At 42.3% G+C, this 17865-nt stretch overlaps 1 protein-coding gene and 1 long non-coding RNA gene across 9 annotated transcripts in view; both read left to right on the plus strand.

Annotated features, from left to right (window-relative positions):
• Nucleotides 1–17865, plus strand: part of MAP7D2 (MAP7 domain containing 2) — a 128196-nt gene that overhangs the window by 11330 nt on the left and 99001 nt on the right. The gene's annotated exons all lie outside the window — the stretch shown is intronic.
• Nucleotides 1504–13114, plus strand: LOC142823124 (uncharacterized). Its single transcript, XR_012898446.1, has 3 exons — nucleotides 1504–2306; nucleotides 2644–2804; nucleotides 10649–13114. It is a non-coding gene; the product is annotated as an uncharacterized LOC142823124 (long non-coding RNA).

Here is a 17865-nt window from a genome sequence, read left to right on the forward strand (position 1 = left end):
GCTCCCGCATAGGTGCCTGCCCCCCCTTGTGCTGCCTTTGTATCCCATCTACTTGCCCTATTCACTCCCTAGCACTGCTGCCACTGACACAGAGGCAGCAGTGTGGGAGTGGGAGAGGCCCTTGCATGTAACCATGACGGTTAACCGATGAACCCAGGCTCATCAGTGAATCATTTACTCATGTACACTATTCTATCCCTAGTATCATGACTGTATTTTAATAACAATAGTAATGCTTTCCATGTGTATACTTTTTTCCAATGAAAGCTCTTCACAAATAATAATAAAAAAATGTACCGTATGAGGGAAGCAGGTTTCCCTGATGGAAGAAGCTGAATATTGCAATTAGTCAAGATTGCAAAGGACATCTGAGGTAGAATCTAAGTTTTATTCTCAGTCTCTTGATTTTGAGTCGTGTGTTTCAGATACAAGATATCCTTCCCTGTATTCAAAATATTTTATCTGCTGTTAACGTGTGAGAGTGTTTGTTGTCCAACTTCAAACATCTATTAGTGCGAAACACAGGTAAATGCTGTGGCTATGATTAGGAAGAGCAGTTATGGAAATGCTAAAGGTCTGGTCTGAAGCTCACTGAAATTGATAGGTGTCCTTCCATTGATATCAGTGGGTTTTTTTATTAGACCCTGGAAGAAGACATCTAAGGCAGGGGTGGGGAACCTCTGACCTGCAGGCTGGATCCAGCTCACCAAACAAATTCATCCAGCCTTCGGGGGTCCAGTGGCTGGGGGTTGGTTTAAAAATGTCTCCCAGTCTCCCCTGCAGCGAGGCCAGGTACTTCCGGTTCTTCTACTGACATGGGAGAGGCCCACGCAAGAGATCTGGTGTGAGGGAGAAGGTCCATATGCTGGAGCCCTGTGGCGTTTCCGCAAGGAGGAACTGAAAAAGGCTGACTGCCAGCAAAACTCATTTTGCTGAGAAGGAGACATGCAGGACCAAAGGAGAGAGAAGGGTGGAGGGAAGAGAAGCCCTGGAGCCCTTTCCTTGCCTGGGGCACTTTTTGGGAGGCAGAGGAGGCCACAGTGGAGACAGCTCCCCCCTCTCCTTCTCTGAATAGGCTGGGTGCAGCAGGGAACAGCGTCCAGCAGAGTGGAGCCACATGCTGCCAGCAATGGCTCCTTAACAGTTAAGGAGATATGTGGGACCAGAGGGAAGGGTGGGGGCAATCACTTGCAGGAGTGGGAGGGAAGAGAAGCCCCCCCCAGCTCTTTCCCTGCAAAAAGCAAACTCAGCCATCACACTAAAATTCTAAATAAAAAAATAGAACATCATACCACATCAAGGCGTTTTATAAAATTTTTGTGTGCGCATGTCTCGTTTTTTGTTTGTTTTTCTTCTCACTTTTGTATGAGAAGATATCTCTGAGGGTTAGTGGTCTCTGACCCAAAAAAGGTTCCCCGCCCTGATCTAGGGGTTTTCAAGGTGGTATTCTAGAATGTGGCTTTGTTGTTTTTCTGAGGTTAGATTCTAGAACGTTGGTTCTTGAACGATAGGTCACGTCCCATTTTAAGGGCTAACTTAGAGTGGGGATGTAACCAACTAGTTGACAATCCAATAAGCATATGCTTCCCCCCCTTTGCTGCCTCTGTCAGAGAGAGGCAGCAAGGTGGGGGAGCAGGTGCTGGGGAGAGCTGGCTTTTAAGCCAGTTCCCCCCCCAGCACCATCTCAATGAGGGATAGGGGAGGCAGAGGTGGTGGCTCTTAAGACATTTAAAAAGCATAAGTAGCAGGGGGGACCAGGCGCGAGCTGGGACAGCTGATTCCTGGAGCCACTGCGGCTCTGCAGTTTCCCTTCCTTATTAACTAACTGACTAGTTGATTAGCTGATTAAATGCCATTTAACATCCCTAGCTTAGACTTGCTGGGGTCTGGGACCAAAGCCTGAACCTGATCATTTGGGGCAGAAGCTGAATCCTGAGGGTGTTTGAACTCAGGTTACAACCCCCTGCCTGGGAATGAAGCCCTTGTAACTTCAGCTTTGGTCCCTCCTTCCCAGGACAGTGGGGCTCAAGCTTTGCTATCCTCTCCTTGGGGCTGTGTAGTGATATTTTTTGTCAGAAGTGGGTTTCGATGCAATGAAGCTTGAGAGTCCCTGTTGTAGAAGAGAGTCTGAACAGGAATGACGCAAAGGGAGATGGGACGCAGAGTGCATGATATAAGTTGTTTTAGGAATGCTAATGTGTACCTGTGTATTTGGTTAACTGATGAGTCTGGGTTCATTGGCTAACCCTAACGGTTACAGGAGGCTGGCTCCCCATGAGCACCAGCTCCTGCCTGGGCCCCCACAGGTAAACATTGTAAATTTCAGCAATTATATGTTTATAAAAATTAACATATTTTAACATCTCTAGGTTGTTTAGGGAGACTGCTCTATGGAGAGAGCAGAGTTTGTAAAGTCACTGAATCCTACAGTTAGTCAACTGACTGTTGACAAGCTGAAGACCTAGAATAAAATCTGAGACAATTGCATCAAAGCACAAATTAACTGAGATCCACCCATTTTTATAAGATAATGTAAAGAGAGCTTATTATATCAACTATTTTGACAGTATGAGGGAAACTTTGCATTTTGGTTTGTTTTTTCTGTATATTGTGCCCAATATGTTTTATGTTCCTGAGTTTTAGGTATTATTCATTTGTCGTTCATGCTCTGATAAGGTCTTCAGGGCTTGAAAACTTTACTTGGCAATAATTTGCAAGAGTACTATTCCTACTGTTTTAAGCCAAGAACTCCTATGCTGCTATGACCCCAGAACCATATATGTGCAACTGTCTTTGATTTACTGGTGAGTATGAAGGTGTGCCTATTGTGTAACCAACCTAAGTAATATAGTTCTGGGCAGGCCACTTTGAGTTTAGAGGCTCCAGCCCCAAATCCCTGACATATCGTAACTTCTCATCCACAGGGTCATACTAAAGCCAAAAGACTATATGAAAATGAACACTTGAGACATTTATTAACAATTAAGTCAGTATACCAATAGCATGTATATTAAAATGTAACTATAATTGTGAGTTTCCTCTGCAAGCAAAAAAATCTTCATTTTAGAAATGCTTTTCTGGCTTCGTGTGTAAACTCTTTTATAATTTGGAGTACAGGCAGTCCCCGACTTACACGGATCCGACTTAAGTCGGATCCGCACTTACAAACGGGGCTTTCTCGCCCCGGAGCTCACAGGCAGCGATCAGCCACCTCGAGCTCCGGGGCGAGAAAAGCTGCTCCCGGTGCCCTGGTCTGCTTGGGACCGTCTCCAGCAGACCAGGGACACTGTAAGCAAACCTGCAGCAGCGGGGGGGGTCCCGTGCTTCTGAGACTTTGCCAGAGCAAAGCCTCAGAAGCGGGGGACCCCGCCGCTGCTGCGGGTTTGCTCGCAGTGCCCCTGGTCTGCTGGAGACGGTCCCCAACAGACCAGGGACACCGCGAGCAAACCTGCAGCAGCGGGGGGGTCCCGCGCTTCTGAGGCTTTGCCGCTCTGGCTGCCGCTTTGCTCCCTGTGTCCCTGGTCTGCTGGGGGGGGCGCAGCTAGTATGCCCCCCCCCAGCAGACCAGGCTTTTGTTGTGGACCCTGGGGCAGAGCAGCTGGGGTGCTGCTGGGTTGGTCCAGTAGCGCCGAGGAGCGGTGCTACTGGAGCAACCCAGCAGCACCATAGCTGCTCTGCTCCAGACGTCCCCAAGTCAGCCGTTGCTGAAACTGACCAGCGCTGACTACAGGAAGCCCAAGGCACAGTTGCTCTGCCCCGGGCTTCCTGGAATCAGCTGCTGATCAGTTTCAGCAGCAGCTGACTTGGGGTTCTTAAGTTGAATCTGTATGTAAGTCAGAACTGGCGGTCAGTTTCAGCAGCGGCTGAATCTGGACGCCAGTTCCGACTTACATACAGATTCAACTTAAGAACAAACCTACAGTCCCTATCTTGTACGTAACCCGGGGACTGCCTGTATTGTGTCCAGTTCTGGGCACCACATTTCAGGAAAGATGTGGAGAAATTGGAGAGTGTCCAGAGAAAAGAGCAACAAGAATGATTAAAGGTCTAGACAACATGACCTATGAAGGAAGGCTGAAAGAATTGGGTTTGTTTAGTTTAGAAAAGAGAAGACTAAGGGGAGACATGATAGCCGTTTTCAGGCATCTAAAAGGGTGTCATAAGGAGGAGGGAGGAAAACTTGTTCATCTTGGCCTCTGAGGATAGAACAAGAAGCAATGGGCTTAAACTGCAGCAAGGGAGGTTTAGGTTGGACATTAGGAAAAAGTTCCTAACTGTCAAGGTAGTCAAACACTGGAATAAATTGCCTAGGGAGGCTGTGGAATCCCCATCTCTGGAGATATTTAAGAGTAGGTTAGATAAATGTCTATCAGGGATGGTCTAGACAGTATTTGGTCCTGCCATGAGGGCAGGGGACTGGACTTGATGATCTCTCGAGGACCCTTCCAGTCCTAGTATTCTATGATTTTATGACCAGATTTAGTGTATGGTTTCCACAATTGAAGAAAACACCATTTGAATTTTGCTCTAAAAGGACTGCTTGTACTCTGTTGTACTTCCCAGCCATATTGGATCCATTTTTATAGGCTTGGCCAATACAGACTTGAATTTTTAATTTAAAGCCTTCCAGAGTTTCTGATACACGAGTGGCAATTTCTTTTCCGGTTTGTTTCTTGATTTTGTTGAACAAAATGAATCATTCTTCAATTGAAACCTTTGCACTTCCTGCAATTCTAACATACTGAACAACGAAGGTAGTTTGTTCTTTATGAGAACAGTCTGGAGTTGCATCAATAATAATTGAGAAGTACTTTGCATTTCATATCTCTTCAAGAATTGTTTGCACAATAGTCCAACACAGTTCAATAAACTCATTTTATATTCTGGTAGACAGATAATGGACTTAGCTCAAGTGGGTACCAAGAAAGCTTCCTTTTGTAGGGTCACTGGCCAATCCCCATTCAGAAAGGAAAAATAATTACATTCAATATCTGCTCAATGACTTTTTTCCCCCCAGTTATCAGTTTCTGTGTTTATTTCACTCGGGTAAGTTTTCAATTGAACTGTCAGCTAGTGCTGTGCTACAAGCTGATTTCCATGTAACATCATTATCTTTATGCGATTCTGAAGTTTCACATGCAGGAATTTGGTCTTTCAACTTCCTTCAACGTTTACTGATGCTCCAACCAGGTGGATCAGACAGTACTGATGCATTTGAGGTATTACTGTTGAAAATGAAACAGGATACACAGTACAGAGCCTGCTTTTCCATGCTCCATCAGAGCCAGTGTCTTGTGTCTATCTCTCCATTTGGAAGGGTTTTTGTCAGCAGATGGGTGGAAAAAGCATGATTTTCAGCATCTTTCAGTATATTACTTGGAATCTGAAAACAACTAACTTTGGGAAATGACTGCTTTTGAGCAACTTTGTTTTTATCAAGAAGTCCAATATCAGGTTCTGATGCCACTGTTGTTGCACTGTGTCAGTCATAAGTTCTTGCTCTTGTTGTTGTGCAGCATCTCCGAGGTCCTTATTTTCTGTCTGCACAGTCTCTAAATTAAGCATAGATTCTGCATCTATTGCTATTGGCATTTCTGTCTCTTGACTAATGACCTCATTTTGAGGCAGTGGCATTTAAATGTCATTTGTGGATACAAAGTTTTCATCACCAGAACTGGAAGTGTCACTGTCAGTATGGTCACCATCTAATGGCTGAGGCATCTTTTTTATGAGAAATGATGTTATTGGCTTTATACTTGTAATTGCTGCTTCACTCTATTGCTTTCGCTGTCTCTTACTTGCACCACTTTCACATTTTCGTTTTGTTTTTGTAAAAGGGTTCTTTTAAAACACAGTAACACACAATTGATTAATTCGCTAAAGGCTATTGGTTATAAAAAAAATTAATTGTTTATACATCGCAATGAATATTATATAATAATGGTTTTAGGGTGTTATGTACTACCGCCCTTATAGCGTTATTTGAAAGTCCTGAAATTTCATCTAACATGTTCCTGTTATTAAATTCCTCTAATAACTGGTGCATTTCTATGAATATGAAGATGGGGGGATTGTCAGATTAGATATAAAGTTTATTAAAAAACTAGAATTAAGTTTATCACAAAAAAAGCCTTTAAAGGTGAATCTAAAACTGGATGAAGAGGAACCTGATCTGGTTATTGTATACGATGGCACATCATAAAAAACAGGAATACGAAAATCTCCTATGCACAGATAAACATCTAATTTAAAGGTTAAATTCGCCCTCAGACCAAGCAAAATCACTTTACAGTAACAGAATTAATTACAACTTTCAAAATCTTTAAATTATTCAAAGACTACAAACAGCATTTTATAACATAGAATCTCTAATCACAGAAACTACTTCAGTCATGTAGATGAAAACTTGGATGTGACCAAATAATTGGCAAAGGCCTGAGGTTCCACAGTGATTTAAATAATTGTTTTGCAGGTGTGTGTGTATATATAGCTTCTTTTGTTGTTTCTGTTATAACTGCAAGGTGTATAATGAATGTAAATGACTTGGTAGAAAAAAATGTCTCCTGAGGCCGAGGCCAAATGGCCCTCCTGCCCCCTTCACCCTGGATAGGGCTTGCTTGAGGGCCACACATAGAACCTGGATGGGCTGGTTGCATGCCCCAGGTTGCCCACCATTGCCATACACATGACAACACTAAAAAGCTTTACTGTTTATTGGGTATTTGCAATGGAAGGTAAGTTGTGTTGATTTTAATGGACATGGTAGTGAGCAGTCAGAAGACACTGGAAGTTTTCCCTAGTGCTTTCAAATAATGCCAGTTTTGTTATGGTCAGAAATTTCCTAGAAGGTATTAAGTTAAGTAGTTTTGTTCAGTGAACAGTAATAGAAAACTTGCCTATAAAAATACATTTAAACCACTTGCTCCCCTTGTTAAAAGTAAAGAGGGACTGAGGGAGGCACACGTTAGTGGATGTTGCAGAAGCAGTGAATATTGCTCTAAGGTAGCGGGTAATGGATGTTAAGACGTGTGCTTGGTTGGCAAGAGTTATTACCAGTTTGAAAATTTCACTGACAAGCTCTGAAAAAAAGCACTGTAGCAGGAGGAGAGTTATGCTGCCGCAAGGCCTGTCAGCAGTGGAAGAGGATTATAGAAGAAGATATAGAGTCTTTAATAAAAGCACATCTTTTCTTGCTGAGATGGGGAGGGAGGTGGAAGGGGATGAAGGAAGAGTGCCTGCAGCCAAGAGCCTACATGGTGAGTTCCTGAGTGAATTACTCAAATGGAAGGACCTGGCTTTTGGGGATGAGGAAAGAGGAAATATAAGTGAAAGCATGGCAGTTATGTGGAATAGTAAGGCAATGAGGTGTTATCCCCAACCCTTTAAAATCATGAGAAACAGAGGCTTTTCAAAAGCTTAAATATATTTAAAGTGATTTCTGCAAAATGTTAGGTAACTGTTGTCCCTGTGATCACCGTATACTAGTCTTCAGGGAAATTTAAATTATAACTGATACAAACCATTAATCAAATAAACCAGAGAATGTAGTAAACTTTAAAAAAAATCAAATAATTGGAGCCTTCTTTCTTTCTGATCTAGAAATGTTTAGTTTTTTCTGTAAGAATCTGCTTTAAGTATACACAGACAAAAAGGTGGAATTTCCTCCAAGTATTTCTCCTTGCAACTGCCTATCTCCTTTGTGAGGAACCACAAAGAGAATCATAGAATTCTATTTTGGGGACTACATAAGTTGAAATATTTATCTGCATACATTGTTTCTCATGCATCAGACGTGAAATCTGAAATGACACATTACTATTCAGATGTTGTTTAGTTTGGAAAAAAGAAGATTAAGGGGGGACATGATAGCGGTTTTCAAATATCTAAAAGGGTGTCACAAGGAGGAAGGAGAAAATTTGTTCCTCTTGGTTTCTGAGGACAGGACAAGGAGTAATGGGCTTAAAGTGCAGCAGGGGAGGTTTAGATTGGACATTAGGAAAAAATTCCTAACTGTCAGGGTGGTCAAATATTGGAATAAATTGCCAAGGGAGGTGGTGGAATCTCCCTCTCTGGAGATATTTAAGAACAGGTTAGATAGACATCTGTCATGGATGGTGTAGACGGAGCTTGATCCTGCCTTGAGGGCGGGGGGCTGGACTCGATGACCTCTTGAGGTCCCTTCCAGTCCTATTATTCTATGATTTAGAGATAGTCACCAGTTTCCAGGGTATTCGTATTTCCTCCCTAAATCTCAGATAATATGTTTAGTTTTAATTTTTTTTGTCTAAGTAGAGAGTAGAAGCTGTCACTTACATATATTGTGATTCTTTTGAGTAACTTTAAGCTTGATGCTGTCAGAATTTAAGGGAAAGCAGCAGAGGTATGATAGGATCTCTCAGGTTGAGGCTATGTCTATGCTGCGTTCTTTTTCTGGGAAAACCCCCCACAATTTTTGTACTTTTTTCCAATTTTTTTGGGGTGGGGGGTGGGGGTGGGAGAGGCTTTTCTGACATTTGGCCCATCTACACAGGGTCAAATGTGGGAAAAAACTCCTCTTTCGGAACATCCCTTATTCCTCATAAAATGGGGAATACAGGGCTTCTGAAAGAACACGCCTGCTTTTTCTGAAACTGTTCCAAAAAAGCGGATGTGGGATGAGTATCCTGGAAAAACTCTGTAGCGTAGACATAGCCAGAGTGGCTCCTTTTTCTGAGACTCATAATATGAGTCAGTCAAGAGTAAGAGATTGGAGAATCCAAGATTAAGTTCTTACAGATAAATATACAGGTAAACATTTTGAATTTCTGGTAAAAAGGAGTATATTTGAAATGTTGTAGAGCAGACTTTCATAGTCTGCTGTAATGTGTGTGTGTGTGTGTGTGTGTGTGTGTGTGTGTGTGTGTGTGTGTGTGTGTGTGTGTGAAATACATATATATTTTCAGTTACTGAATCCTGCATTAAAAAGGTACCATTCATGATGGAGCAACAGCAGTGTGTCATCAGGGTGTTGGAATGAATTGGCTGAGCTGCATTACCCAGGGTGTGAATTAGGACTCTTCCAAATAGTAGTAATTTGTTGGTTGCCGGGCGGGGTCAGTAATTTTGGCAATCTGAAAAATCTCAAAACAAAGAAGCACTCACTTCCTATAGAGTTTTTAAACTCCTCCTCAATCATGTTTATCTGTTTGGCTGAAGTTGGAGCAGAACTTTACCAGAGAATTGTAGATGTGGGGGAAGACTGTGTAGCTATCTTCATGCCACAGGCTTATTGCTGCATTGGTCAGCATTGAGGAAAGCAGAGAGCCAAGACATGTAAAGTATGTCAAGTGCAAGTTTTAGAGTGAATTTCACTTCTAACAATAGCTTATTGTTTTCAGTACTTGCATGTCCAGTTTCATATTGGAATAAATGAGACACTCTTTAGCATAAATTATAAAACAAAGTCCATTTTTACTTGGAACGTTTATATGAAAATATCAAAACCCATGGTTTCCTAGGAATACGTGGTGCTCTACAGTGCTGTTTCCAATCTCTGGTTGATCAAGAAACTTTGATTTTTTTCCCCTTCAATGCACACCTTGTCATGATTATTCTTTCCTTAATTATCTGGAATCTGACAGTTACAATTAGCAGAGATGCTTCAGTTATGTGTTAGGCTAGAACTGTGTAGTAAATGGCACTGTTAGTAAAAGTCATCCTCTTATGGAACGTGATTCCAAATAGATGACTTTCTAAGAAGGATGCTGCGATTTGGGCTAAGGAAGCTTTCATGTGAGGTTTGGGTTCACAGGGAAGATATGTGTGCCAGTTGGTAATTAAGGACAGAAATAGCAATGATAATTTAACCATGTGTGACTTGCAGAGCTTTTCAGATAATTTAAAACTACACTGGGCACTTTCTGGAGAAGAGATAGGAAAGCAGGTGGCTTTTTAAATTTTGTTTTTTACAAATACTTGCATGAATAAAGTAGACACACACTAGTCAGGTAAAATTTGATCCAAAATGTGTTTTGTAATTATATTTTTTTACCAAACAAAAATGTTTTTAAGAAATAATACAAAAAAAATTAATGGGAAAATCTCTGAAAGTGGCTTCTTACTATATCAATATGAAAATGATTAGGCAGCTTTCATTGTCAAAGTACAGTGAAATGTGAAGGAATAAACAAACAGCATAAATACTGCAAATATTGAATTTTTTTAAAAAATGTGTAGTATTTAGAGTGCTGCTTCTAATAGGGTTAAGGGTTGCTTACATAATTTTTAGAAAAGAAATCAGTAATAGACTGAACATGATCCTGGATCTTCCAAGTTTTAGTGACAGCTCTGTTGTGGACTCTCTGTATATTACTGAGTACACTCCTGCACTCCATGCCTTTCCACCCCAATAAGGATAAGAAAGATAATATCTAATAAGGGTGTTTTGAATAGTAATAGTAGTAGTGTTTTGAAAACGTAAAGTTAACAAAATCAGACTTTTAAAAATAGCTCATTCTGCAAAATTCACACTGCTTGATGGCTTTAAAAGGTACCTTCCTGTGGCCAGGAGGAATGTGGGTGTCTAAATGGTGTTGGTGGAGTAAAGCGAGGAAAAAAATCTCGAGGGAAATATTTTAATCCGATCTATTTTGTTACTGTTCTTTTGTAGGTGCGGGAGGGGGCGGAATTCGTCTGACAAATTGACGGAGAGGAAAACAAGAATATCTTAACATCAGATTTGTTGGTGAAAAATGTGTCTAGGTGTCATGTTTACAGTAATATTGAGACTATTACGCTAGAGGCATCCATGTGTAGCCAGTCTAAACTGTGCTGGGTTAACGATTCAGGATGTGAAACTGAGATGGTGTGAATATGGCACAAACACCTGTGATAGGCTTGTTACTATAATGTATCAACTGCAGAGTTGGCATTCATATCTCTAAATCTTGGATTGTACAAAATGAGTATCCACATCATGGGAGCAAAAATAAAATTGAGCACATCCTTTAAAATTTTAGCAATTTGGTTGCACATAATAAATGAAATTTAAAAAGCAATCAGAATTGTTTACTATTTTTATTCTCTGAAGGCAAATATCACTGGTTAGAGTATGATAGACAGTGTTTCAATTACAAGATTGATGTGTAAATATAGAACCAGAAATCCATGTTGTAGTTGAATTTTCTTTAATTACCTGAATGAATATTCTTGTGAATGTGCTTTTTAGATATATATAAAAAGGGTGTGTGTGTGTCTTGCTCCTAGTTAATGGTCATGGAAAATAAATACTTTCTCTAAATAGTCATATTCTGTGTGGGGATGCATGCCTGAACTTCTACCATGGGTGTTGGTTAGAAATGATTTCATCCTACATGTAAATGGTTTGGCGGGCGGAAGGAATGCAGTTCAGTAAGATTATTTTTGTACTGTCTCCACTTTTTGTATGTCCTTTGGTATATGAGGTCCCCATTTGCTACACAAAAGCTGCAATGTAACAGGATACTGGGAGGGTGGTGATTGGCTGGTCAAGATGTCTCCGCTTTTCAGGTAAAGGGGATAAGGAAATCCAAACCTTTTTTCAACTAGGGATATCAGTGTGTAGATGACTACACAATTAACCAATTAGCCTGGTTTTATCAGTTAATCTCGTTGACTACGTGGATTCCCCTCCCTGCTGCCTCTGTATCTTTAAGCTAGCTCCCCACTGTTACATCGTTTGAAGTTTAGAAAGAAATCATTTGTAACGCAGAGAGCTGGAAGCAGCTGCAAGTGTCCATTTATTCCATAACACAGAACTAACTAGAATCAGCCCAAACGGGCTGGGCTGACAACAAGATCTAGATCTACAACAACCCAATACACAACACCCATGAGCACTGGATCTGATAGAGAGGCAACAGTGCGGAGGGTGAGGGGGGAGGTGATAGGAGCTGATACATGCAGGGAGTCAGTTTGTAAGCTCCATGGATCTGCCTACCCCCGTGGTGGAGGTGGGAGGGAGGAGGAGCTGGTGCTAGGGTGAGCCGGTTTAAAAGGGTGCCTCTATCAGTGCTGAGTGGCAGGGAGTTCCCCAGGAGTGGGGCTAGGAGCACACTGGCTGCCAGCCCCACCACCAGGAACTATTGAATAGTTGTCTTACTGGTGAAATTCGATGTGGTTACATCACTATTCAATTACATGCTATCTAGCATCCTTATCTACATCATTACGGCCCTGTTTGAGATGGTACCCTGAATAGGGGCACTCCAAGCAAGGAATTCTAAACCACTGCCCTGGGCTACTTTCTGTTAGAGTTCCCTCAGTTTGGGGGTGTGTTCCCTATAGTCCAGTTTGCTAGTGTGACTTGCATCCTGTGGCATCCTATTGTGAATCTTGAGTGGCTTCTGCTGCAGTTCTGTAGAAAGAGCCTAGAAGTTTGGTAAAGCCAGACCTCACAATGTCTCTGGGCTAGAGTCAGCTAGTTATCTCAATTGGTGGAGGCTCCAAGGTCTCCTTCACAGTCTCTCTTGGCTGGGAGACAGGGTAGTAGCTAGCTCCTGCCTTTTTGCCAGTCAGTCCTGATCTGGGCCTTGCTCTTTTCTTCTCTCCTTTCTCCAGGCCTAACTTTTGTTGCAGGTATAAGAGGGTGGGGCTAGCTGGGCCCAAAAGCTTTTCTTAACCCCTGCAGTACTGTTTGGTGGTTTTTCCACTTCATTTCAATCAGATACGTATTTCTAAAGGTAGAATAGATGACAAAATGTCAGTAGACATTGGTACATAGTGTATTTAAGTAAATACAGAACACCTCTTATAATAATAATCTAAAATGATTCCCAGTGAAGTGTAAATTACCAGTGTGGCTGAGGCTTCTACATTTTATTGGAAGAGATTATAGGCGTGATAGAAAAGCAGGAAAATGGGATTAAGATTAAGTAAAGGTCACGTATGTTGTACTAGCTTTATTTCACTTCTTCTTCTGTTTTCTTAACCATAGTCAGTCTAACTCTCCTTTCACTAAACTATGAAAACTTTGAGACCACCTTAGGTTTACCGCTTATGTTTTAAGGCTAACGTACTACAAGTTGTGAGGGCTCAGCACATTAAGCATAGTGATAGAAATGTAGCCGTGTTAGTCTGGTGTAGCTAAAACAAAATACAGGACTATGTAGCACTTTAAAGACTAACAAGATGGTTTATTAGATTATGAGCTTACTATTTGATCTGAGGAAGTGGGTCTGGCCCATGAAAGCTCATCATCTATTAAACCATCTTGTTAGTCTTTAAAGTGCTACATAGTCCTGTATCACATTAAGCATGATACTGAAAGTATGACACTTGGAAAACAAAGTTGGTGTGGTCTGTCTAATGCAGTGGTCCCCAACACGGTGCCTGTGGGTGCCATGGTGCCCGCAGGGGCATTTGTGTGCTACCGCCAAGTGCTCGGGGCTGGCCTGTGTCAGCCGACGGTCAGGGCTCCCTATATCTGTCCCTTAAGACCGGCTGAAGTTCTTTTAAATTGTGCTTGGTTCTGTTACAGCAACTGAAGGAGTCAGGTTAAAACTTAAACAGTTACAGGTTTATTAAAGAAGCTTATAAATCATATGGTTACAATGGCTATTGCTCTATTTCTTAACTATTTGCAAAATATAAGTCTTAAAAATGGTTACAAAGAAGATAAAGATAGAAAAATAGAAATAATGGTACCAAGTAACAGCTTACTCTTTCTATGTGTACACTTAAGACAGAGGACCACATCCAGGTATCATTTTTACCCCCTTCTGTGCCTCTCGACTCCAGCATGTCAGGCCAGGGCCGGTCCCTCAATTCCTAGGAAAGACGAAAATATGAGGTGGGCGTCCCCATAGAACCTCGGGAGGTCAAACACCTAACCCGACCAGCAGGTAGACGGTAGAATGACACTCAAAGTGAGTGTGTGCTGGGCCCATCTTTTATACTCATGGGGTCACGTATTTCTCTTTCTTATCTGTAATGCCAATTGATGCTGGTCTGTCTGCTGTGAGACCAGTTCTTACAAGGGAGTTGTGAACTTAATTTACACTTGTAACAGAGATTTGAGATGATTAAATTGGAAGTACGGGACATTGTTTTCTCAGTGGGAAATTCCCCTTCCAGGGACTGTGTGTGTTCGAATCAACATAGGTGCCAGCCGCAGCCTTGAGGCCAGCTTATTGACTTAGCTGCTCTCTATCCACATATCTGTGTTTCAGCTTCTCAGGATCAGATGAGCCAGCATAGACTATGCTGATATTATTGCTCCTTCTCTGTCCTGTGCTTCAGAGAGGCAAATAAGATGGATGATATGGGGTTAGTCTGTCTGGCCACAGCCTGGCCCCGGACATGTGGAGCATGCGCTATGCCGGAGCTGGCTTCGGGTGCATGGCGCACGGTGAGCACCGGCCCCAGGAGCGTGGCGAAGTAGCCGCCTGCACTCCGGGCACGCAGCGCATTGGGAGCGCCGGCCCCGGGCACGCGGCTATGGAGGGGGAAGGGTGGCCGTCCGTGCTCCGGGCGCGCGGCGCATGGGGAGCACTGGCCCCGGGTGCACGGCTATGGGGTGGTTGGGGCACCGGACCCAGGTGCGCAGCGAAGTGGCCGCCTGTGCTCCGGGCATGCAGCTCATGGGGAGCGCCGGCCCCGGGCGTGCGGCTATGAGGGGGGAGGGGCACCGTCCCTGGGCATGCCGCGAAGCATTAATTAGAGTGTCTCTGACAGATAGAGGATCTTTTTTAAAAAATCCACCTTTCCATAATTTTATGTACTGAGCATGTACTAATAGAAAATTTGGTTTTGCAAAAAAAAATTGTTATTGGAAATTATATTTTTGATCAGCTCTAATTTAACCATAAGGCCTGGCTTTGCTCAGCCCACTTATCCTTGCCTCTCCTCCTAGATGTTCCTTATCCCCCTTTGTCTTGTCATTATGAAGATTGTGAGTTAATTGAAATGGGGGCTATCTTTTATTTGATTGTCTCCTAAGGTGCTATAGGACCATTGGTTGTGCAAGTTTTTTCAACCAAAAAATGTAGATGGTATCATGAGCTTTTGTGAGCACAACCCACATCTTCAGAAGAAGTCGGTTGTGCCCACTAAAGCTAATGATACCATCTCCATGTGTTGTTACCCTAATAGCACCTTAAAGACTATTTGTTGTTTAAGTTTTTCCTCTTACAGACTAACTCTGCTAGCCCTCTAAAAATTTTCTTTTATTATGCATCACTCAGCACACTTGGTGCCACAAGCTTGATAGGAATCTCTGGGTGTTTCTGCAATAAAAATAACACACATTGCTATTTTGTCTTCTTCGTGTCCTTTGGAAAAAAAACTAGATACAAAAAATAATATTTTCATTCTCCATGAGATTACTATAACACATTAATTAAAATTCCTAGCAACCATATATAGAATCCCTGTTTGAACATGTAGGTATTCTATGCAATATGGACATGAGGAGAAAACCTTTTTTATTTAACACTTGAAAGTTTTAAAAATCAAGAGTCCCCCCCCCCCCCCCCAAAAAAACCTCACTCCTACTTCCTCCATCACAGTAAAACACAATGTTATATGATATGAATAGGATCACATTTAACAATGTTTAAGGTGTGTTGATTGAAAAATGTCTTAAATGTTGGGAAAAACTCCATATGTGGAATGGCAAATTAAAGTATTTTTTTCAAAGTATATTTGCACTGAGTACAGACTTACATAAATATAGGACTGGTAGGGACCCCAAGAGGTCATTAAGTGCTTCTTTTGTGCTGAGTCTGAACCAAGTATACATAGACTGTTCCTGACAGGAATTTGTCATTGGAGATTTTTAGTAACAGCTTGGACAGAAATGCCACAATCTCTACTGGAAGCCCATTCCAATGCTTAAATATTCTCATAGTTAAAAAGTTGTTTTTCTAATATATGTGATGAATCTCACTTCCTCAGATTAAGCCCATTACTACTTGTCCTACCTTAATCAGTAGATAGGGAGAACAGTTGATCCCCATGTTCTATATAACAACTTTTAGTATGATATGAATAGGATCACATTTAACAATGTTTAAGGTGTGTTGATTGAAAAATGTCTTAAATGTTGGGAAAAACTCCATATGTGAAATGGCAAATTAAAGTATTTTTACTTTTACAGAAGACTGTTATCAGGTTCCCCCTCAGTCGTCTTTTCTAAAGACTAAACATGCTCAATTTTTATTATTCTTTCCTCAAAGTCAGTTTTTTCTAAATCACTTAATATTTGTTGCTTTCTTCTGGAACTCTCCAATTTGTCCACATCTTTCTGTTCAAAAATGGGCACATTTCTTCAGCTGAGGCCTTATCAATATCCAGCAGAGTAAGGCAATTTCCTCCTGTGTCTTACTTACAATACTCCTGTTAATCCACCCCAGAATGGTGTTAGCCTTTGTTGCAACTGCAACACGGTGTTGCATATATTCAATTTGTGATCCATTGTAAGTCTTAGATCAGTGGTTTTCAAACTTAGGGTCATGACTTAGAACTGAGTCACGGAACGTCAAGCACTGGATCTCCTTGCTCCATGGGGATCAGGTGACCACTGTGGAGGTGCTAAGGCAGGCTACGTGCCTCTCCTGGCACCACAGACCGCTCTGTGCTCCAGAAGCAGCCAGCAGCAGGCCTGGCTGTGAGTGAGGGTTGGGGGGCTGTGGTTCTGCGCACTGCCCCTGCTCTGAGCACTCCCCCTGCTCTGAGTACTCCGCACTCCCACTGGCTGGGAACGTGTTGCTGGGCTGCTTCTGGAGTGCAGCGTGGTCTGTGGTGCCAGGAAGCCTGCCTTAGTGCCCTGCTGTACTGCTGACCAGGAACCACTCAAGATAAGCCCCTCTTGCCCAGCTCTGACCACCACCCCCAAAACCAGAGTCCCCAAAAAGCTCTCATCCTCAACCCCACCCTAGAGCCCACACTCTAGTCAAATTATGTTGGGTCTTGGGCATCAACAATTCTCTTCAACTGGGCCATGAGAAAAAAAGTTTGAAAACCACTGGCTTGGATCCTTTTCTGCAGTACTACTGCCTCGCCCAGATTTTCTCCATTTTAAAATTTGTGCCCTTGATTTTTAACTTGTGAAGTGAAGTATTTTGCTCTTGTCGTTATTCAGTTCCAGCTTGTTGAATTCACACCAGTTTTCCAGTTTAAGGTCATTTTGAATTGTACTCTAGTCCTCTACAGTAGTGGCAGTCCTTCCAGCATGTGTCATATGCATATTTTATAAGCATGCTCTCCACTTTATTATCCTCTCTATTATGCATTAATGAAAATATTGAATAGTACTGGACCCAGGACAGTTCCTTTTGGGAATCAGTTAGATACGTCCTCCCAGTTTGACTGAGAGCCATTTTTAACTGTTCTGTGAGTATACTCTTCCAATGAGCTATCAACCCACCTTGTAATCATTGAATCTATATCATATTTTCCTAGATTGCTTATGGGAATGTCATGTGAAACTGTGTCAAACTTTACTGAAATCAAGATATTTTCTGTCTGTAGCGCCCCCTCCAAATACACTAGGCCAGAACCTATCAAAGGAGGCAATTAGATTGGTTTGGCATGATTATTCTTGAGAAATGCAGGTTTGGCTATTCATTATAACCCTATTAGCTAGATCAGGAATAGGCAATAAGCCAGACTGGCGTGCCAGTGTCCTGGTCCACACCCCTTCCCACAGCTCCCATTGACCATAAATGGTGAACCAGGCTAACGGGAGCTTCAAGTCGCTGTACCTGCGGAGGTGCAGGTAAATAAAGAGCCAGCTGCCCACCCGGGGCTAATCCTGGCGAACTGCCTCCGGCCCACGGGCCAGTTATTGCCCACCGCTTCTCTAGGTGCTTACAAACCGATTGTTTAATAATTTGGTCAGTATCTTTC

This window comes from Pelodiscus sinensis, chromosome 1 (genome assembly GCF_049634645.1).
Source record: "Pelodiscus sinensis isolate JC-2024 chromosome 1, ASM4963464v1, whole genome shotgun sequence".
Taxonomy (NCBI): domain Eukaryota; kingdom Metazoa; phylum Chordata; order Testudines; family Trionychidae; genus Pelodiscus; species Pelodiscus sinensis.